General features: G+C 32.0%; 1 protein-coding gene across 1 annotated transcript in view; it reads right to left on the reverse strand.

Moving 5' to 3' along the window:
- Window positions 1-18,662, reverse strand: part of LOC130891485 (uncharacterized) — a 60,785-nt gene that overhangs the window by 22,975 nt on the left and 19,148 nt on the right. The window lies entirely within an intron of this gene.

The raw sequence follows: 18,662 nt of genomic DNA on the forward strand, positions 1-18,662 counted from the left end.
TGTCTTTGATGTAGAGCGAGAAATATTCTTGTCAAAGTTATTAGCAGTTGAAAGGATTCAATTTATTAAAAAAAGTTTTGTTTATACTTCAAATCATCGGTATTATGTACATTTTTCTGTTATTATAATAATATTTGATATACAGTACTAGGGAAGCTAGTGCATCAACGCTGCAGTGCTCAAAATTAAGAACTAACAAATTAATAAAAAAATTTAAATGATAATCTAGACTAATACAAAATATTCTATTACTTATCTGAAAAAATCTTTAATACTGTTACGAATTTGTTAACTGATATAGACCGTGAAGCCGGTCCTGTTCTAATACGTTAATCAAAGCTAAAGTTTGGTGAATTCGCTGTCAATCGTTGTTATTGTAGCGGCTATTTTTTTGTGACTGTTTTTCTAAAGCCAGTTTCCAAGAAGGTCTTTTTGTTTGTTTACGGAAACAGTGTATTCAAATAAATGAGATAAGTGTTAGTGTATAGTTTAGCGACAAGTGTTGATGAATAGTGTAAGTGTTAGTGTAAAATGACGTGAGTGAGATACACCGTGTGTATAAATTCACTATACGGTTTTGTGATCAAAAATTGTTTGAATAAATAAGAACATGACATTGGTTTCAGGATTAATTTAAATAAATATTTAAGAGAAATTAGCTAAGAGACTAAAATTACTCGACTGAAAGTAGAATTGGAAAATCGCAAGTTGGGAACGTCCGGCAAGAAGAGTGAGAGATTCAAAGTGGCACTGGAAGGCCACTTTGAACATGTATTGGGACTATGAAAAACGATATTTCTGCGAATATTTTCTCATTGAAAATTGACATTACCGTTGATGTTGAAAATAATATGTCATGACAACGATGGATGAGAAAATCAAGAAGTTCGAGAAAATGATAGCAGATTCGAATGCTCAAGATACTGCAGCAGAAAAAATAAGATCGAACATATAAAACCCTGCAAGCCACAAATTCATCCAAAGATGGAAGACATTGGTAATTTTGCCCTACTCAAGACCCCAAAGTTTGACGGTAAGACGTCGTGGAACAGTTTGGAGCAGCTGCTAGAGCGAATAATTGAGCCTATAAAGAGAAAATGACGTAGTGACTCATAACTCAGGTATATGATATTTGAACTTTCTTATAAGCTAAATAACATGGTATTAAATTGGAATGGCACTTAGTTTTCTAATAAATACCATGTTATATATATGTAAGTTATTATTCAAGTGAAAAACGAGTAAGTATTCTTCATCTCATTTTCGAATATTGTAAAAAATTCACACTAGTTTTAAGAAAGACAAATATTTCTAAAAAGATTCCCTCAAAGAGTTGATTCAAATTATAAAAAGATGTACTTAAAAAAAACGAGTATGTCATTGATATTTCATTTTCAAAACTCATGGACGCACATTAAAATGTTTTGGAGTACTCCGAATGAAAACCATCCAAATACAATCGTTTATCTACTATAAGTCCAGCAGAGATTGAAAACATATAAGTTATATGAGATTTGGAGAAATAATATTGAACAGGTGATAAAAGAAGAAAATGAATATTCAATTCAACCATCAATAACGATAATAAAAATTTATTTTAACGATTCTAGTTACGTTGAATAAAAGGTGAATGCGATTTATTCGAATTCTGAATTTCTACTATAATAAATATTGTTGATGGAGAAAAAAAATCACGTTAAAATTGAAATTTGAAACAGTGTTCTCATCATCATTTCATTGCTTTATAATCAAAGAAAGTGCCGCGCATAAAAAACAATATCTGTCATCATTTCCAAAGTGAGAATTGTATTAAAATATTTGTGTCTATTATAACTTACAACTTAATTATTTTATCGTTGGTGAAGGAAACAGAATACTTTGTGAGTTTTTAGTTCTTTCGTATTTTTTGCATCTTTAAGTAAGAATAGAACGTCCATAATTATATTATTAGCAAATACAATTAGTATATTTCCACAAAACGGAACAAAACATTCAGAATTCAAAAGAATCGAATATCCACGTCATCTCGGAATTATTGATTCACACTGAGGTTCTAAGTGATTTTAATTTTCTTATGATCATGGCTTTTCAGAGAAACTTCGCATATTATATCTAACTAGAAATAAATTTACATATATCATAGACTTGATTTATGTTATATTCTTAGTCGAATTACCAATAATTATTTCATCGGTTGCATTGCTATCAGATGCTCAAGTCTTCCTTGACATTATGCAGAGTGTTCCGAGACTTGATGCAAAAAAATTCGGGACGTGATAGATGACGTGAAAATAATGCTGTGACATAAAAATTTTCTCATATGAACCCTCATTTCTGAGTTATAGTCCTTTAAAGTTGCGGAATCAAAACTTATATTCAAGTATATTTTCTAAATTGTACATTCGAACATTATGAATTTTTAATGGATGGTTACGTATGTCCATGTAGTGTGTTTGACGGAATAAATAATTCTTCACTATGTACTATCTACCTGACAAAAAAATTAAACTCTGCTTGCTTTGCCATGAAATCTGTGTCTGAACAGCTCGATTCTCGTACTGCTTTAACAATTTACAACTCGTTGTTCGAGTCGCATCTTCGGTGTGGTTTGCCTTTCTGGGGGTCTTCTATTTTCAACAAAGACAAAATTCTAACTCTCCCCGCTCTTTTCATTTTATTATTATTAATCTGTTTGTTTGGTTCGCAAACACTTCCACAACTCAACTGAGAGACCCATGCATACCTACCCTATTAGAAGAAAGAAGTTGGAAATTTCTTCTGATCTGGCGAAAAATTCCATTATCTTCAGTGCGAAAAAATCATTCAATCTTCTGAAATAAAAATGGCAAAAACGTTTGAAGTTTCGAGGTTTGACAAAGGCATTTCTGCTTGAAATATCTTATTATTCTGTGGCTTAATTCTACAATTTACCATAGACTCTAGAGACTGGCATAATTCAATTTGTGATGTAAGAAATTATATACATTATAATTACTACTATTGAATTCAATAATTATTTTGTATTTTCATATTATGTAATATAAAATTATGTAGCTGTGTTCATAAACATTTTTTAGTGAGAATAAAGCTTATCTCTCTATCTGCAGGCAAGGAGCGGCTCTTGTCCAATGGTTAACAATCCGTAACTTTTAATGGGATACCTTGTACAATCTAAATATAACAAAAGTGAATTTTTCAATCGATTTTTTCAAAAAAAGGTGCCCCTAAAGAGGCAATTACAAAATTATCAGAAATTGTAATTTTTTATGGAAAATACTTGCAAGTTTTTAATATACCCCGAAAAAAAGAATCCATTGTATTTAATTTCGGGGAATGTGGTGTCAATGCAAATTGATCTCTGCGACCAATCCACCAATTAGCAAAAAAGTAAGTTTTATATTTTAATTATTATTTTAATAATTATTATTATATGGTCTTCGATAGTATGTAGTAAAAATGTTTATTTATTTATTCATTAATTCTCTAAGAAATTTTCGATTGTGTTTTATTACCTCTTATAAGTATTTTGAATAAAGAATTACAATTTATGATAATTTTCTTCAGAATGTCACTTTATGACAAACGGTTTCCTTGTTATGTACAACGATCTAGAAATCTACATATCTCCTAAACCATAAATTTTATCGAGCTAAACAAAAAGTACCTTTTTATTAAAAAATCGATCGAAAAATTCATTTTTGTTATCTTTAAATTGTACAGGTTGTCCCTGTAAAAGTTACAGATTGTTAACTATTGGGCATGAGTCGCCCCAGGTCGTCAGAAAGTAGTGTAGAATTATTCATTCCGTCCAACACGTCATAATGTACAATTTAGAAAATATACCGAAATATAAGTTCTGATTACGCAACTTTAACGTCACAGTTATATTTTCACGTCATCTACTCACTCCCGAATTTTTTGCACCCTATATATAAAATTATGGAGTATAATTTTTTGTTGTCTAATGACAAATTCATTGAAGTAAATTTATGAACGTACCTCTATATAAGATGTCGAAAAAATGTATACATTTCCGATTTTAAATTGTAGATTTTAATATTGAATAAAAGTTCGTATAATTTTTCATAATGTGGTTTACTAAAGAAATTCTAAATATAAATATTATTATTATGTGATAGTTATGTAAGTTCTCGGAAAATTAGGAAGCACATGGTATTGAAAAATCTAGGAAATCCAAATATGAACTGAATGAAACACGCTTCATTTTTTGTTTAATATATAAATGCCAGTTTAAATATGACGTGTAGGGTGAATTAATTAAAATTAAATATTGATGGGAAACAATTATTCTAAATTTCCATATTTTTTGACTTTTTTATTAAGGTACTTTATGATATTTAACCTATCAATTAGACGATTATAAATCGCTTTTATGAACCATTGAACTATCAAAGCTATTTTACATTTGATTCCTCAATTGGCAAAATGCTCATATAAATGATTTATTTAATAAGAAATCGTTATGACATTTGCAAAATAGAGTTAATTTAATTAAAAATAATAGATAAATTGACTTGATAAAATTAAATACTTCACAAAATTTCTCAATGAATCTGTGAATGTCATCAAAAGCTAGAAAGTACGCAAAATTTCGAATCATTTGGTTGTTTAAAAGTGAAGATTTGATTGGAAAATTTAATGTAAGCCGACAAACTACCAGTTTAAGTGGGTGGATAAGTCGGTTAACAATAAAAATAGAAAAAACTGCCCATCTTTATATTATAATACAATAATTTTATTTGAAATGTCTCAGCTCAAATAATATAAAAGCTGTGAGTTTAATCGAGCTGCAAAGATATAAGGAAGTGGGAAAGTGTTCAATTTGGCAGACATAGTATACTCTAAAAAAAGTATTAGCAATACTTCGTGTATTATTTCCAAATTTGTACACAAAAAAGTTGCGTGCAAATGGAGTATTGCGTTTGTTCCCACTCGAGCGAAAGCAGTGACATGAAGATGTTTTGAATGAGTGTTTTAGTAAAGTTTCACAGCAATAAATCGCACCGTTTCATAATTATGGATGAAATATGGATCCATCATTTCACATCCTAGATGTTTTTAGGAAATAATTTTCATTGAAATAGAACTATTTACCTATGGAGTATTGTGCCAAGGCGTTGTGTAATCGAGACAACACAATTCCATTTTTGAAATGGCAAAAATATAATTAATTGAATTTTGATAAACCCTAAATTTAGCTTTATAGGATTATGTGATGTTTCAAACTTGAAAAATGGCTCAGTGGTCAAATATTTACCACTTATCAATGTGTTCTCGGCAATTAATAGTTATTTTGAGCAGGTCTTATTATGAAAATGCTATAAAATTTATTGAAAATCGCTGGGGGAAATGAAAAAATTGAATTTTCAAAGTTTTTATTTTCATTATTGGGTTCGGCTCTTCTGGAACCACCCTCGTATCACTTAAACCATTTGTTAAAACCAGCATTCATACAGGTACGTTGAGTATATGACTAGTTGAAATTATAAGCATCATAAAGGATGTACATAAATTAATTTTTCTACGTCAGTTATAATATTCAGGTTTTTTTTCATTAATTTGTATTTATAAAGAATGTAATTTCTGAATCGGTCAAAAAGCGTGAAAAAAAGTACCGTAGCGGTATATTTTTTCACGTTTTTGCGTTAAAAAGTGCCGTAACGTTTCATTTTTAACGCAATTATAATTTTTTTTTATAAAATTAGTGGGTTGCTTTCTTGCTCATGTCAATTCGTTTTTCCCGTAAACTGTCACACTTTTATTTCTTGATATTCGTTCAAGAAAATCCGCTTTGTGTCTAATTAAAAGGAGTGTAGTATTATTATTAGTAATGGAGAGTAATGATGGAGAAAGTTTAAATGAACACCAGAAGATGTTGTTGAATCGGAAATTACAGCGACTACGAATCTTCTCCCTGAGAAATCCAGGAAACAGTATCTAAAGGAATATAATTCTTTCATGGAGTAGTGTACTAAAAAAGGCATAAACAACTTCACAGAAAGAATGTACTTTGAAAATAAATTCAAAATGTGGAAGTCTTCAACTCTTTGGTCGACTTATTTGAAACTAAAAGGCATCCTAATGATCCATAACCAGGTAGACATCAGTGAATACTCGATAGTCACTGCATATTTGAAAAATAATTCAGTTGGCTATACACCCAAAAAATCTAAAACATTTACCCGTGAAGAAATTAATAAGTTTCTGTTGCAAGCTCCAAACTATCATTATCTCATGCATAAGTTATGAGAACAATGTTAGCTTAGATATTATTTGTTGCTTTAATATTCAGAATCGCAGGAGCTCTGCGGAGAGAGAAATTATATAAAATGAAGTGTAATGCTATTAATAATACCGGAAATGTTTTTATTATCACAGTACCAGATACAAAAACTCATCTTCAACGTCGATTTACTGTTATTGGTGAAATATCTGACAATAGATTAAACTTGGTAAACATTTATATATATATATATATCCCCTTTTATAGCGTTATACGCCTTTGGGTTCCTAATCTCCAGGCCTGTCTATCTTGCCAGTCGTCGACTGCTAGGTTCCTTTCGGACATTGCTCTAGTGATTCCTTGTAGCCATGTTCTAGGTGGTCTTCCCCTCTTTCTTTTTTCTGTGGGGGTCCATTCTAATATTATTCTTGGTAGTCGTTCTCTTCCCATTCTCTTAACGTGTCCGTACCAAATCAACTGTTTCTTTTCTATATCTTCTACTAAAGTTCTTTCTACTTTCAATTGTCTTCTTATTTCCTCGTTTCTTATATGTTCCGTTCTAGATATTCTTGCTGCTCTCCTCCAGAAATCCATTTCCACTGCATTTAAGTTATTTTTTTGCTTTTCTGTAAGTTGCCAAACCTCGGAGCTATATGTAATTATTGGTTGTAAAATGGCGTTGTATATTCTCTTTTTTGTTTCTGGTCTAATATTCTTTTGCCACAGCACTGAGTTCAGGGCTCTTATTACTTTTCTTCCTTTGGTTATTCTGTCCCTAATTGTTTCCTCGTTTCGTCCTGTTGTTGTTAGTTTTACACCTAGGTATATGCATTCCTTACAGTTTTTAATTATTTTTCCCTCTAGATCTAAATCCCCAGGTGAATCTTCTGATCCTATACATATGTATTGTGTCTTCTCCGTGCTAACCTGTAGACCCCATTTTTGGTATTCTTCTATAAGTTTTCTAGACATGTACTCCAGATCTTCTTTTTCCTGTGCTACCACTACCTGGTCATCGGCATAGTGCAGTGTATACAAGGTGCTCTCCCCAATAGTTAGTCCCATTCCTTTACATTTTTTCTTCCAAACTCTTAGGGCTTCATCTATGTATATGTTGAACAGAGTTGGGGTAAACATTTATAAAAAATATAAAAATCAACGATCCACAAATGTCTAAACAGATCATTTCTTTTTGCAGAAATAGAAAATGCGAAACATCAGTTGTAGGTATCAATACCGTTTCAAAAATTCCCTCGCTCTGGATTTACCTAATCCATAAAACTACACTGGGCATACATTTCGACGCTCTTCGGCGTCTCTATTAGTGGTCAAACCATCCTACTCGTGAAAAAAAAAATTGTGTGTGTCAGCTCCGACGCACGACTGGAGTTTACTCCTTAAGTTCGATAGTCTAACCAGACGCAAAAAGAGTTTATTTAACTTAAAAAAGATTGGTTGATTGCCAGAATATTTTGGGCTTCCTTCATTAATTTTTTTTTAATCTGTAAGCTCGCTGTCTCTCGGCTGGAGTTTTTGGAGGTTTAGATTTTTTCCTAGTCAAAAAATATAAAAAAAAATTAGAAAATTTATAAATGCATAATTATAAAAATTTTAACCGACTTTAAGAAAATTGATAAAAAAAGGTTTTTATAAACATTTTTTTTAAATTATTATAATTAATTTTTTATATAAAATATAATATTATCTTAATAATTAACAAAAATGGTTATAAAAAGATAATTATGTCACTAAATCTTTCACATACAATAATAAATAGTACATGAAAATTATTTAAATAAGCTAAAAAATAACTTTTCGAGAGAAAATTATATAAAAACATTATAATGAAAAAATATTGTCGATTTTTCTGATAATATTATCGAATTATTGACTACAGTTGTTAATATTTAAAAATTATTTATAAAATAAATCATAATAACGTGGAAGAATTTATAGACATCGACAAAAAAATTAATTTTTGGTTAGGTTAGAAATTTTCTATTTTATGTGGATGCGCTCGATAATTCATATTGGGTTGATTATTTAATTTTATGTGTTGTTTTCAAATATATATTTATATTAACTACATATTAAAATATTTAATAAATACAAATTGCACATGCTCACACATATAATACATGAATTATAACGTACCTTGCAACCACGTGTTTGTTAGATGTTCCGGCAATATCATCTACACCTCTTTCTGCCATAGTTATTTGAAAATACTTTCAGTTCACTTTAGCGGAACACAATGATAATAAAACTTCACAATGACAGCAATATAAGTATGTTGACACTGACAAATTAGAAAGTTGCGCATCATAGTGTGCGCACCAAAAACGTAACGAGTTCATTCATCGATAGATTTTACTCCTCACATTTTTCTCATACCGGGCCCCTTATATATGCAAATCGATTCTTAAGGAGTAAACTCCAAAAAGTATTACTTTACTCACTTGATGCATAATTAACTATTCTTTTATCCTCCATTTAAAGCAAGAGACTAAATATCATGTGTATGAAGGAAACGATGTAGCCAATAATAGAAAGACAATTACGTCAAAAAATAGTAGGAAAAAGTTGTATTTCAATATTTTGATAAACAAAAAACGTTACAACGAAGGATTATTACTTAGTGCCTACAATTCCATCAATATACATTGAATCTAGACATTCAAGTAATTTATTTACGAATAATTCTGTACGTTGTACTTTTTCAACAGTGAACCTGTTTGTACAAATCAATAAAGATAAGGCTGAGGTTGGCTTACTTGTGATTGTACTGCTAGAGTTAGTTTTTTGGAATTATGTATTTAATCATATTAAAAATACTTAATTATCCAATTTTTTCCTCAGTTGGTTTATTTATATTGCTATGTCTTTATGTACAGTTTTTTTATGTTTTAATAAAGGGCGGTTTAACTGTTGTTTCCCTTTTTTCTGTGGCTCCGTATTTGAAAAGCTTCGTGAGAAACATCAACAGCAATTACCCAGGTTACCAATTCAGGAGAACAAGTAAAAACTCTTCAACTAAATTCAGCGATTTCATCATTAGCATATTCGCGCCTGGAGTATTTTATTTTCTTCACTGACACTGTCCTAAACGAGTGATAAAAAAGATGGCGCCCGAGGTAACCCAATACCTGAAATTGGGCGTCCAACCGGCACGTCACGACAAAAGAACTTTATATAAATGAAATATATGATTAACACCCAAAGATGGTTAGTTGACTTACAACCCATTGTCAAGTGCAATCGATACCTTTTTAGTATTGTTTACTTACATAGTAATTCAAAACAATGTTGAAGTGGGCTGTTTACAATATAAGGAGAAGAAAAATCCCATTTAATGTCTTCAAAAAATGACTTGATAGCTTACTATAACAACAACACTTAGTTACTATGAATTATAGATTGTATATGGGCAAGTTTAAAAAAAATAATTTGGACTATTTGATAACGATTTTAATTATTTATGAAATATTAAAGTCCTGACAAGTTCTGCGGAGGACGGGGGTTGTCTAAATCTTATTACCACAATATTTAACCGAATGTACAGAGTCGGAAAAATACCCTCAGATTGGCTAAGATCCACTTTTGTCACTCTTCCAAAGAAGAACAATGTATCACAATGTGACGAATACCGCATGTCCCACGCCTTGAAGATATTCTTACGGATCATTCATACACGTAGATATAAAAAGTGTGAGCGCCTGGTTGATCGTCGTTCGCGATTTTGCTTTAGAAACGGAATAGGAACTAGCGAAGCTCTTCTCTCCTTGAATGTGCTCACTTAAGAGATGTAGAGACATGAATGCTGATGTATTTGCATGTTTTATTGACAAATAAAAATCTTTTGGCTGTGTCTCACACCAAAAAATGATCAACAACCTAAAATCAACCAGGATCTACGTACAAGATCTAAAATCATAAACGGACTTACTGGCTCCCAACAGCAACAATCAAAATCGAAGGTTCCACATCAGAAGAGATAGTAATAAGAAGAGGCGTGCGACAAGGATGTGTACTGTCTCCCCTATGGTTTAACCTCTACTCTGAGGCAGTATTCAGCGAAGCCCTCGAGAATACAACTGTAGGCATAAAGATCAATGGAAACATTATAAACAATCTTCGTTACGCAGATGATACTTCAATCTCTTATGTAGAATATAGTGAGCAATTCGGCCTTTATATGAATACGTCTAAGACCAAACTAATATATTCTCAAAAATACAAAGAAACGCCATCCTAAGACATCAAGGAAAGATCATTGAACAAGTGTCATCTCTAAGATACCTGAGAGCACGCTCGTGAGCAATGCGAGCCAAAATCAGCCGAAATCAGATCTAGAATTGATCAAGCGCCTAAAATTATGAACAACATAAGGAATCTTCTGGCAAACCGTAACCTCAGACCAGACTCTGGACCAGAATGCTTCGCTGTTACATCTTTCTTGTTCTTCTGCACGAATGCGAAAGTTGGACCATGGATGCGGCCACAGAGAAGAAAATTGATGCGTTCGAAATGTACGTCTACAGGCGAATGCTTCGGATATCTTGGACGGAACATAAGACAAAAATAGAGGTTCTGCAGCAAAGGGATAAACTTCTCACGACAATAAAGGAGAGAAAGTTGTAGTACCTAGGACATATAATGAGAAGCGAACAGCGATATGAGATTCTCTGCCCGATAATAGAAAGGAAGATCGAAGGAAAACGGTCGGTCGACTGTAGACAAAATTCATGGCTAAAAGACTCGCGCAGATGGCTCGGATATACGTTTATAGAAATTTTCAGAGCTGCGGTTTTTCGTGCGACGATAGCTATTTGGATCTCCAAACTACGTAGCGAGAGGGCGTCATAAGGAGAAGAAAGTTCTATAATCATATTAATCGATAAAAAGCAATTAGATAATGATCTTGTGATATAAAGAATTAACAGTATCTCTCAACAAACAACTGAGTTATAATATCTCACTATAATAAATCGGTAAATCGTCAACTTTAATAGTAGATGCTGGAGGGGATATAACTGTACAGAAACGCCATGGCTTAGGGGTACGTTAATGATTCCGAAAATAAGTCATATACTGCAAATAAAACATACAGTTGTATAACACCTCAATCGATCGGTTAAATAATTCAGTCTCACATTTTCATTTTATTAGTTTTTCAAACTTCACAGTTACGTTTATGAATAAACAAGGCGAGTAATTATAAAATCGTAATATTTTGATAGCACCGTTATTGATAAATATCAAAGTTTGTCAACAGAGTTCTTAATCTTGGTATAGTATTCATATTTAGATATTGTAAAGTAATTTAAGATATTTTTACAGTAACGTCCGATTGTTCAAAATTTCTATTACATCAAGTGATAGATCTTCAGCTGCCTTTAAAATAAAAAGCAGTCCTAAATACCCATCTTTGTTTTTCTTAAAATTTTCCAAAATTTTCCTAAAAGTTCATAAATGAGGCAATAATTAATGATAAACTCACAATAACATAAATAATTTACAAATAAATACGATAATGAGTAATAAATACTTCACTTCGATATTTGAATTGTACTGTTTCTAGTGAAAATTTAGTTCAATATATCATAGAGAAGTTTTTAATAGTGTGTAATTGATGATAATTGTTACTGAACGTATGTTGCACGGAATTTGCTATAGTGAACTTTTAAAATCATTCACTACATGGAGATTTAAAAGATTTATCTTTATTTATTGGAAATTATACTTCAATTAGACTTTGTTATAAGTTATATGAAATATTCCTGATATGCGTTATAATCTTTTGTGAACTCATTTTTAGTATAAATCAAGTATTCTTTCAAGATACTTAAAAAAGGGGCTTTAGTTTTACTTTGTAAATGGATTCCACGTTTAGAAATATATTTTTGGCAAACCAAATACAAGTGTATTTGGTGGTAACTTGTTTTATTTCGGTCATTACTTTTCTGTTTCTATTATATACTTTTTCTTCTTTATTATCGATCTTATTTATTCAAGAATATATCAGTAGACTATGAATCTCATTTTATGTCTTATATTACTTGCGGAGCGGAAGTAATACAAATTCAATTGTTTATTATTACCATATATGTAATACTCCTATATGAACAGTTGGTATGGGAAAAAAAGTCCCAACGTTACGGTGCCGACAATAATCATTTTCTCTCTCGTTCGAGACACTTTATATATACTGCGCATTGTTGAGAATGCGTAGAACCGAGCTGGATAGAGAAATCGTGATGATGAATGATTATAACGAGCTTAAACAAGGAAAAATATCGAGTCTAGATAGGTTATTATTTGTTCCCGTATAACTTTTTTTTCTATACAATCACGCAGCTATAGAATATTCTATCGATATTATAGGCCTAGGACCAGGACCAAAAAGAAGTAAACAGAAGTACTCCGGAATTTGAAAAATTTCAAGATTTCAAGTTATAACATTGAACAATTTTTCTAATTGATATAACCCTTTGGTATGATAAAAAATCATTGTTTTTAATAGACAAGAAACTGAGTGAATTATTTACCTATGGTGGAAGTTATACGAGGGCGAGAAGAGCGGAAGCAGGAGGCTAAGAAGAGAAGTGCTAATAGAGACAGATAATACTAGGCATATTGATACGATCTCGGTTAAAAGTGTGGTATGTCACTATGTAAAATTTATTGGACTTTAGATCGATTTAGAAATGATTTTTATTGTATAAGGGGACATTCCTTTAAAGTAAGTATAACAACGATATAAGCAATGGACCGACGTGGCGCTATGGTGGTCTTGGATAAAATATATAATACAAGATGCTACCGTAGAGGTATTTAGGTCTAAAACCTGTGATAGTCCTGCTCGATAGTGAGATAAAGCCGACGTGTGATTTGTTATTTCAACGTGATCCACTAAAAGCGTGCTGGACGCGGGTGAGTGCAATATGCAATTTCAATAGATATCAGAATTTCAAGAAAATGGCGCAAGACAAGTAACAGAGTCCCTGGATTGTAACAATTTGACCTAATTAATACTGCTGATACTGTATCTATGAATTATCTAAGAAAGAAAATGTACTATTATGCATGATAGCTGCTTTCATATTAGTTAATGACCTTTACAGTCACTTATCCTGGAGTTAGATCAGTCCCTCAAGGTAGTTAATCTCAATTTTTCATTCAAGAACTGATTCAATGCTTGCAGTATATAAATATTGTAGACCTCTACGTATTTTCTAGACCAATCGTCTTTACTATTCCTTTCCACTTTCTTCGGTCAGTAGTTAGCTACTTCTCTCTAGTCGATCATTTCTACCACATCTATATCCCGCTTGTAACCATTTTTTTATTCAACGCTTATTTTCTTCTGTTCTCACTCTCTCCTTCCTTCAGCACCCCAATACTCTACTGTCACATTCTGGCAATGTGACCTAACCATTGTGCTACTCATGATCGAACTATTTGTATTATTTTCGGTTTCTTGTATATCATCATTAGTTCTCTGTTTGTACGTCTTCTTCATATACTTATATTATTTTGATACCATCATATATTTTTTTGACAAATTTTCTTTCGAATCATTTCACTTCATTCTCATCCTTCTTTGTAATTGCTCAGCTTTCTGATGTATATTCAACTGCTGGATTTATAATTATTTTATTTGGAGCATTTTTTGCAATAAAGTATTTAACTTTCAGAATTCTCTTCCTCATTCTCTTTTCCATTTTTTTCTCTAGATTCGTGGATCTAACGGTTATTCCTAGATGATCAAATTGATTAAATTTTTTTCCAGTTGCTGTATATTTATAATATACGCTTCTTGCGCATGTCCATGTATTTATTTGTGAAAAAATGATTCTGCTTCATCCACAAAATTACTAAGAACCTTTTTCAGTTTTCTCTTCTAACTTGTTGATAACAGTATGCCATACTGTTATATAATAATATAATGCACTATGACTTATGGTGGAGCCTGTTTTTTGTATTTTACTTTCCCTGATAACTATTTCTAATATAATATTGTATAAAATATAGGATATTATCTAATATATAAAATTCTCGTGTCGCGGTGTTTGTAATTGAACTCCTCTGAAACGGCTTGACCGATTCTCATGAAATTTTGTGTGCATATCGGGTAGCTTTGAGAATCGAGCATCTATTTTTCATTCTCCTAAATGTTAAGGGTGGTTCACCCCTAATTTTTTTTTATTTTTTAGATAAAATTTTCTATTTGTTCATTATAATCTTTTTTGGCCAGATTTTTATTTTTTTTGTCTCTACCATCAACTCCTATTTTTCCATCGCGATTTTTTTATTTTATCCACAGATCCGCAATAGGATTGCAAGATGGGAATCGGATAAAATAATTATAGTACCATAAATTCTTATTTATAATTTCAATTTCCTTTTTGTATCGATCGAAGCAGTGACTGTTATACGTATCGTTATACGATTTTTCTGTGCAACTCTCATGTTAATTTTACTCTCATCGTAAATTTACCATTAAATTGCAGTGCAATAATTATTTATTAATAACTGAGAAGACAGTTTTTACTCTCATGTAAAAAAACACGTGTTTTGAGCTCCCGCTAACAACGGCCATTATCGTACCTGTACATATTATACTTAACATTTTTTGTAAATAGTTTTATATCAAAAGAGAAATGTGTACGTGTTTAATAAATATACGTATTCTATCAATGTGAAAGGTAAGTCAAATAATGAGCAAACGAATACAATATTGAGTCACTTGTTTTATTTACAGGTTATATATACATTCAGTAATGCCAGCAAGACTTAAAGGGACCAATTTGAGTTGTCGAACAATTAAATCTCATGCATATCAGCAGAGCACGAATATCAGACGAACAAAACAATGCAGATGTTTGTGTGAGCACGACGCAGTTATGTCAATCACATTCACAAGAAGAACGAGTTTAAGGAAATCAACAGAGACAATTAGAAGGAAGAGAAGACATTTTTGATGTCTAGTCAGATAATAAGAATATAATATAGTTGAGAGATCGCTTGGTCTTAGTCCTTTTTCCACTGTTTACGGCCTGCTTAGTATTCCATAAGTGTAAAGTCTTGTTAATCTATATTTAAAATAAAATGCTCATTTCATTGCGTCTTCTAGAACCAGGTCTTCTTTGTCTTTATAGATTTTCATATTCTCTTTATTAGCATAGTGATCTTTTATTTGTGTTTTTCTAGTTGGCGAAGTCTTTTTTTTTGTTTGCAAATTGGTTTTAAAATTTTTCTTTTCTGCCTTTACTCTCTTCTTATTTGTTGGGTTCTAAATTTATTTCTTATAATTTTTGTTTTATTTCCATAATTCTGGGCTGCCTTGCACTCTATCATCATTTTTATTCCTTTTTTGATTTGGATTTTCTAGGCAAAGCTTTGCTGCTCCCTTCATCGTTTTTTTGAATATTTCCCCATTAACCTTTAATTAACGAGTTTGTACTTTCTTTTTCATTACGTCTGTTTCTTTATAATTGAAGACGAAAATAAAACTTTAATGGTAATTTTGAATTGATAAATATATACAATTTTTTTAAGTACAACTGCTAAAATTCATTATATAATAATTCAATCTTATGTAACATTTAACCTTAATTATATGTACACAATTCTATTTCAGATTTTACGATGATATAAAATTTGATTCATGATGCTTGTCAATATAAAAGAATCCAGAAGCTAATATTTTTTTCATAAGCGCATCTATCTCTAACATAGCATGCATAAATGTGTCTAATCAATCTCTTTCAAACGAATAAATATCTCGATTTAAAAAAATTTGTCCAACGTATTAATCAGTGCCATTGTACGTTAATGAAAAATGATTCCTTTCGAGTACCTCTTCCATAAGTATTTATTAATTACGTCTGCCTTTATTCTTTACACAACTTACCTGACTGTCTATAGTAACACTGTAATAATAGAAGTGCCTTAAGCCATCCAAATTGAATCATTACACTGAGTGTCCATGTCTGTAGTTGTATAACAGCAACTGTGAAACCAGATGGTAACATTTCTCGTTCAAAGAAAAACTTGATAATTATACGTGAAAGTATGGATAGCTCTATTTTTTCCTGAATTCTCTATCTGTATAAGCTGATATCGTATTCCTCTGTCTGCTCTTAAACAGGCACATTGAAATCTACACTATTTCCATGAATTTGCTTTGCTACAGTTATCGATTATTTGAGGAACAAAACGCGTTCAACAGACTCTATTGACCTCGACCCAGTCGAACTTAACAATAATTTCGTGAAAGTTAGTGAGAACATTAATTCTAAAATATCTCCAAGTCGTGATGGTCTTTCTTTCCTAGTTCCTTCTAAAATAATCAGTGATAGTCTGTTTCGCAGACCTGTAGATAGATTTCAGCTAGAACAAACCATACTCAGAATTCAAAACAAGACTTCCCGCGGCATCACTGGGTTATCAGTTAAGTTATTTTTAAATGTGATCTGATGATCAAAATTTTATGTTCGCTAATCAACGAATGGCTTTCCTTTAGCTGTCTAAAATCTTATGGAAGTTAATTGAAAGACTATTGCCTTTTCTTTTTTAATTTATAATATCTTGAAAGCTCAAGTTTTTTTGTGATTCCGCTAAGGCTCTCGATTGTTTTTATGATGAAATTCTGATTATCAAGTTTTATGGCATCTGAGGTGATCCTTTAAAATGATTTGTATATTATCTTGAATCTAGAAAACAACTGGTAGGAGCTAATGGTATAGTTTCTAGTAATTTACCAGTTAGCAGTGGTTTAGGTTTAGGTCCAATTCTTTTTTTGGTATTCATTGATGATGTCACAGACTCACGAATTTATGGTAGTCCAGAGATACAAGCTGTACATTCTACCATGGGCAAAGATCTCATTACCATCAAGTCCTGGTCTGATAGTTGTATGGTCACTTGAACAACATCTTTGAAAATTTGAGCTTAAAATACTATAGTAGAGAGTCGACTGGTCTAATGAAAGGAGCGGGGGAGCTGAACAGATAATTTTAACTCTACACTCTAGATAAAATATCGTTTGGAGGAACATCTAACGTGATAAATATGAATGAGTTCTAGCAAAATTTACATCGTGTGTTAGCTCAACTGAAGAAATTGAGAGTTTCATTCAATCGCGATTCAATTTTGTTTCTTTAGGGCTTTTCGACGACTTTGATTCAGGGTCAGATAGATCACATATCATCTAATTCCGGATCCAACTTTTTAATAGTTTTTATCAGTTTCCAAATATCGCGATCCGTTCTCTATGCAACAAAACCTGCACGCCGCATTGTCTACTAGGTCTAGCATCTTCGGGTGTTTGTTGAGGCAACAGTGCCTGGATAGAACTCCTGTTAGTATTCGTAGATTGTTATTACTTAGGTTGATACATTCTGCAGATATACTAGTTTCCCAGAAGAGTCTTTGTCTGTCTCAGCCCTTGTAGATTGTCCCAATAATTGATTTTGCTCCTATCTACCTTCTTTTCCAGTGCTCTGTAGCTGATATCACAGAAGGGTTAAGGTACCATGAAGGGCTTGTCTGCCCCCGCTTTAATGAGCTTATCAGCTCTTTAATTTCCCTTCGCTCCGGTGTGTCCCGGAGTCTATTGTAGGGTAATTTTATTTTTCTTGCCTAGTGCGTTTAATTTTTCTAAGAAATCCCAAACGAGTTTGGATTTTATGATATTGGAGCTTAGAGCTCTAATGGTTGCTTAACTATCGGACAGAATGATTTTTGCGACAACTCGTCTCTAGGTTGAACCGAACACATTTTTCAATTGTATAAATTTCTGCATGAAAAATGCTGGTGCGCTGCCCAGACTTTCAAGTGTTTGGTTCTGGGGCCGTACACTCCTATTCCAGTTCCATCTACTGTTTTTGATCCATCCATATACCATTTAATTGTATTTCTATTCATTACTTGCATGGTGTTCTGGTCCCACTTTATTCTACAGTTTATTATTGAGGTGAAGTTTTTCTCAAAGCTAAGCTTTTTTGATGTGACGTCCTGAGGCATGTCCCAGAGTTAGTCATTATGTACGGGGATATATTGAAAAATTCTTAGCCTACTATAGATCTAAACAAAATTTCAATGTCAAAATATTTTATTACTCAACATATTCTCCTCTTAATTGGATACATTTATTAAAGCGAACCTGCAACGTCTCTAGACCTCTAGTAGTCAGAAATGTCGATTAGTAATCTCTAGTTATTGTTCTACCCTTATCCAAAAAATCAATCATGATTACTCCATGGCAATCACAAAAAACTGAAGCAAGAACTTTTCCAGCAGATTTTTGGACACGAAAATTCTTAGGTCTTGGAGAACCAGTGTGTCGCCATTCCATCGATTGTTGGTTTGTTTCTGGATCGTAGAAATGTACCCAAGTTTCATCCATACTAAC

The sequence above is a fragment of the Diorhabda carinulata genome, chromosome 3 (genome assembly GCF_026250575.1).
Source record: "Diorhabda carinulata isolate Delta chromosome 3, icDioCari1.1, whole genome shotgun sequence".
Lineage (NCBI taxonomy): Eukaryota > Metazoa > Arthropoda > Insecta > Coleoptera > Chrysomelidae > Diorhabda > Diorhabda carinulata.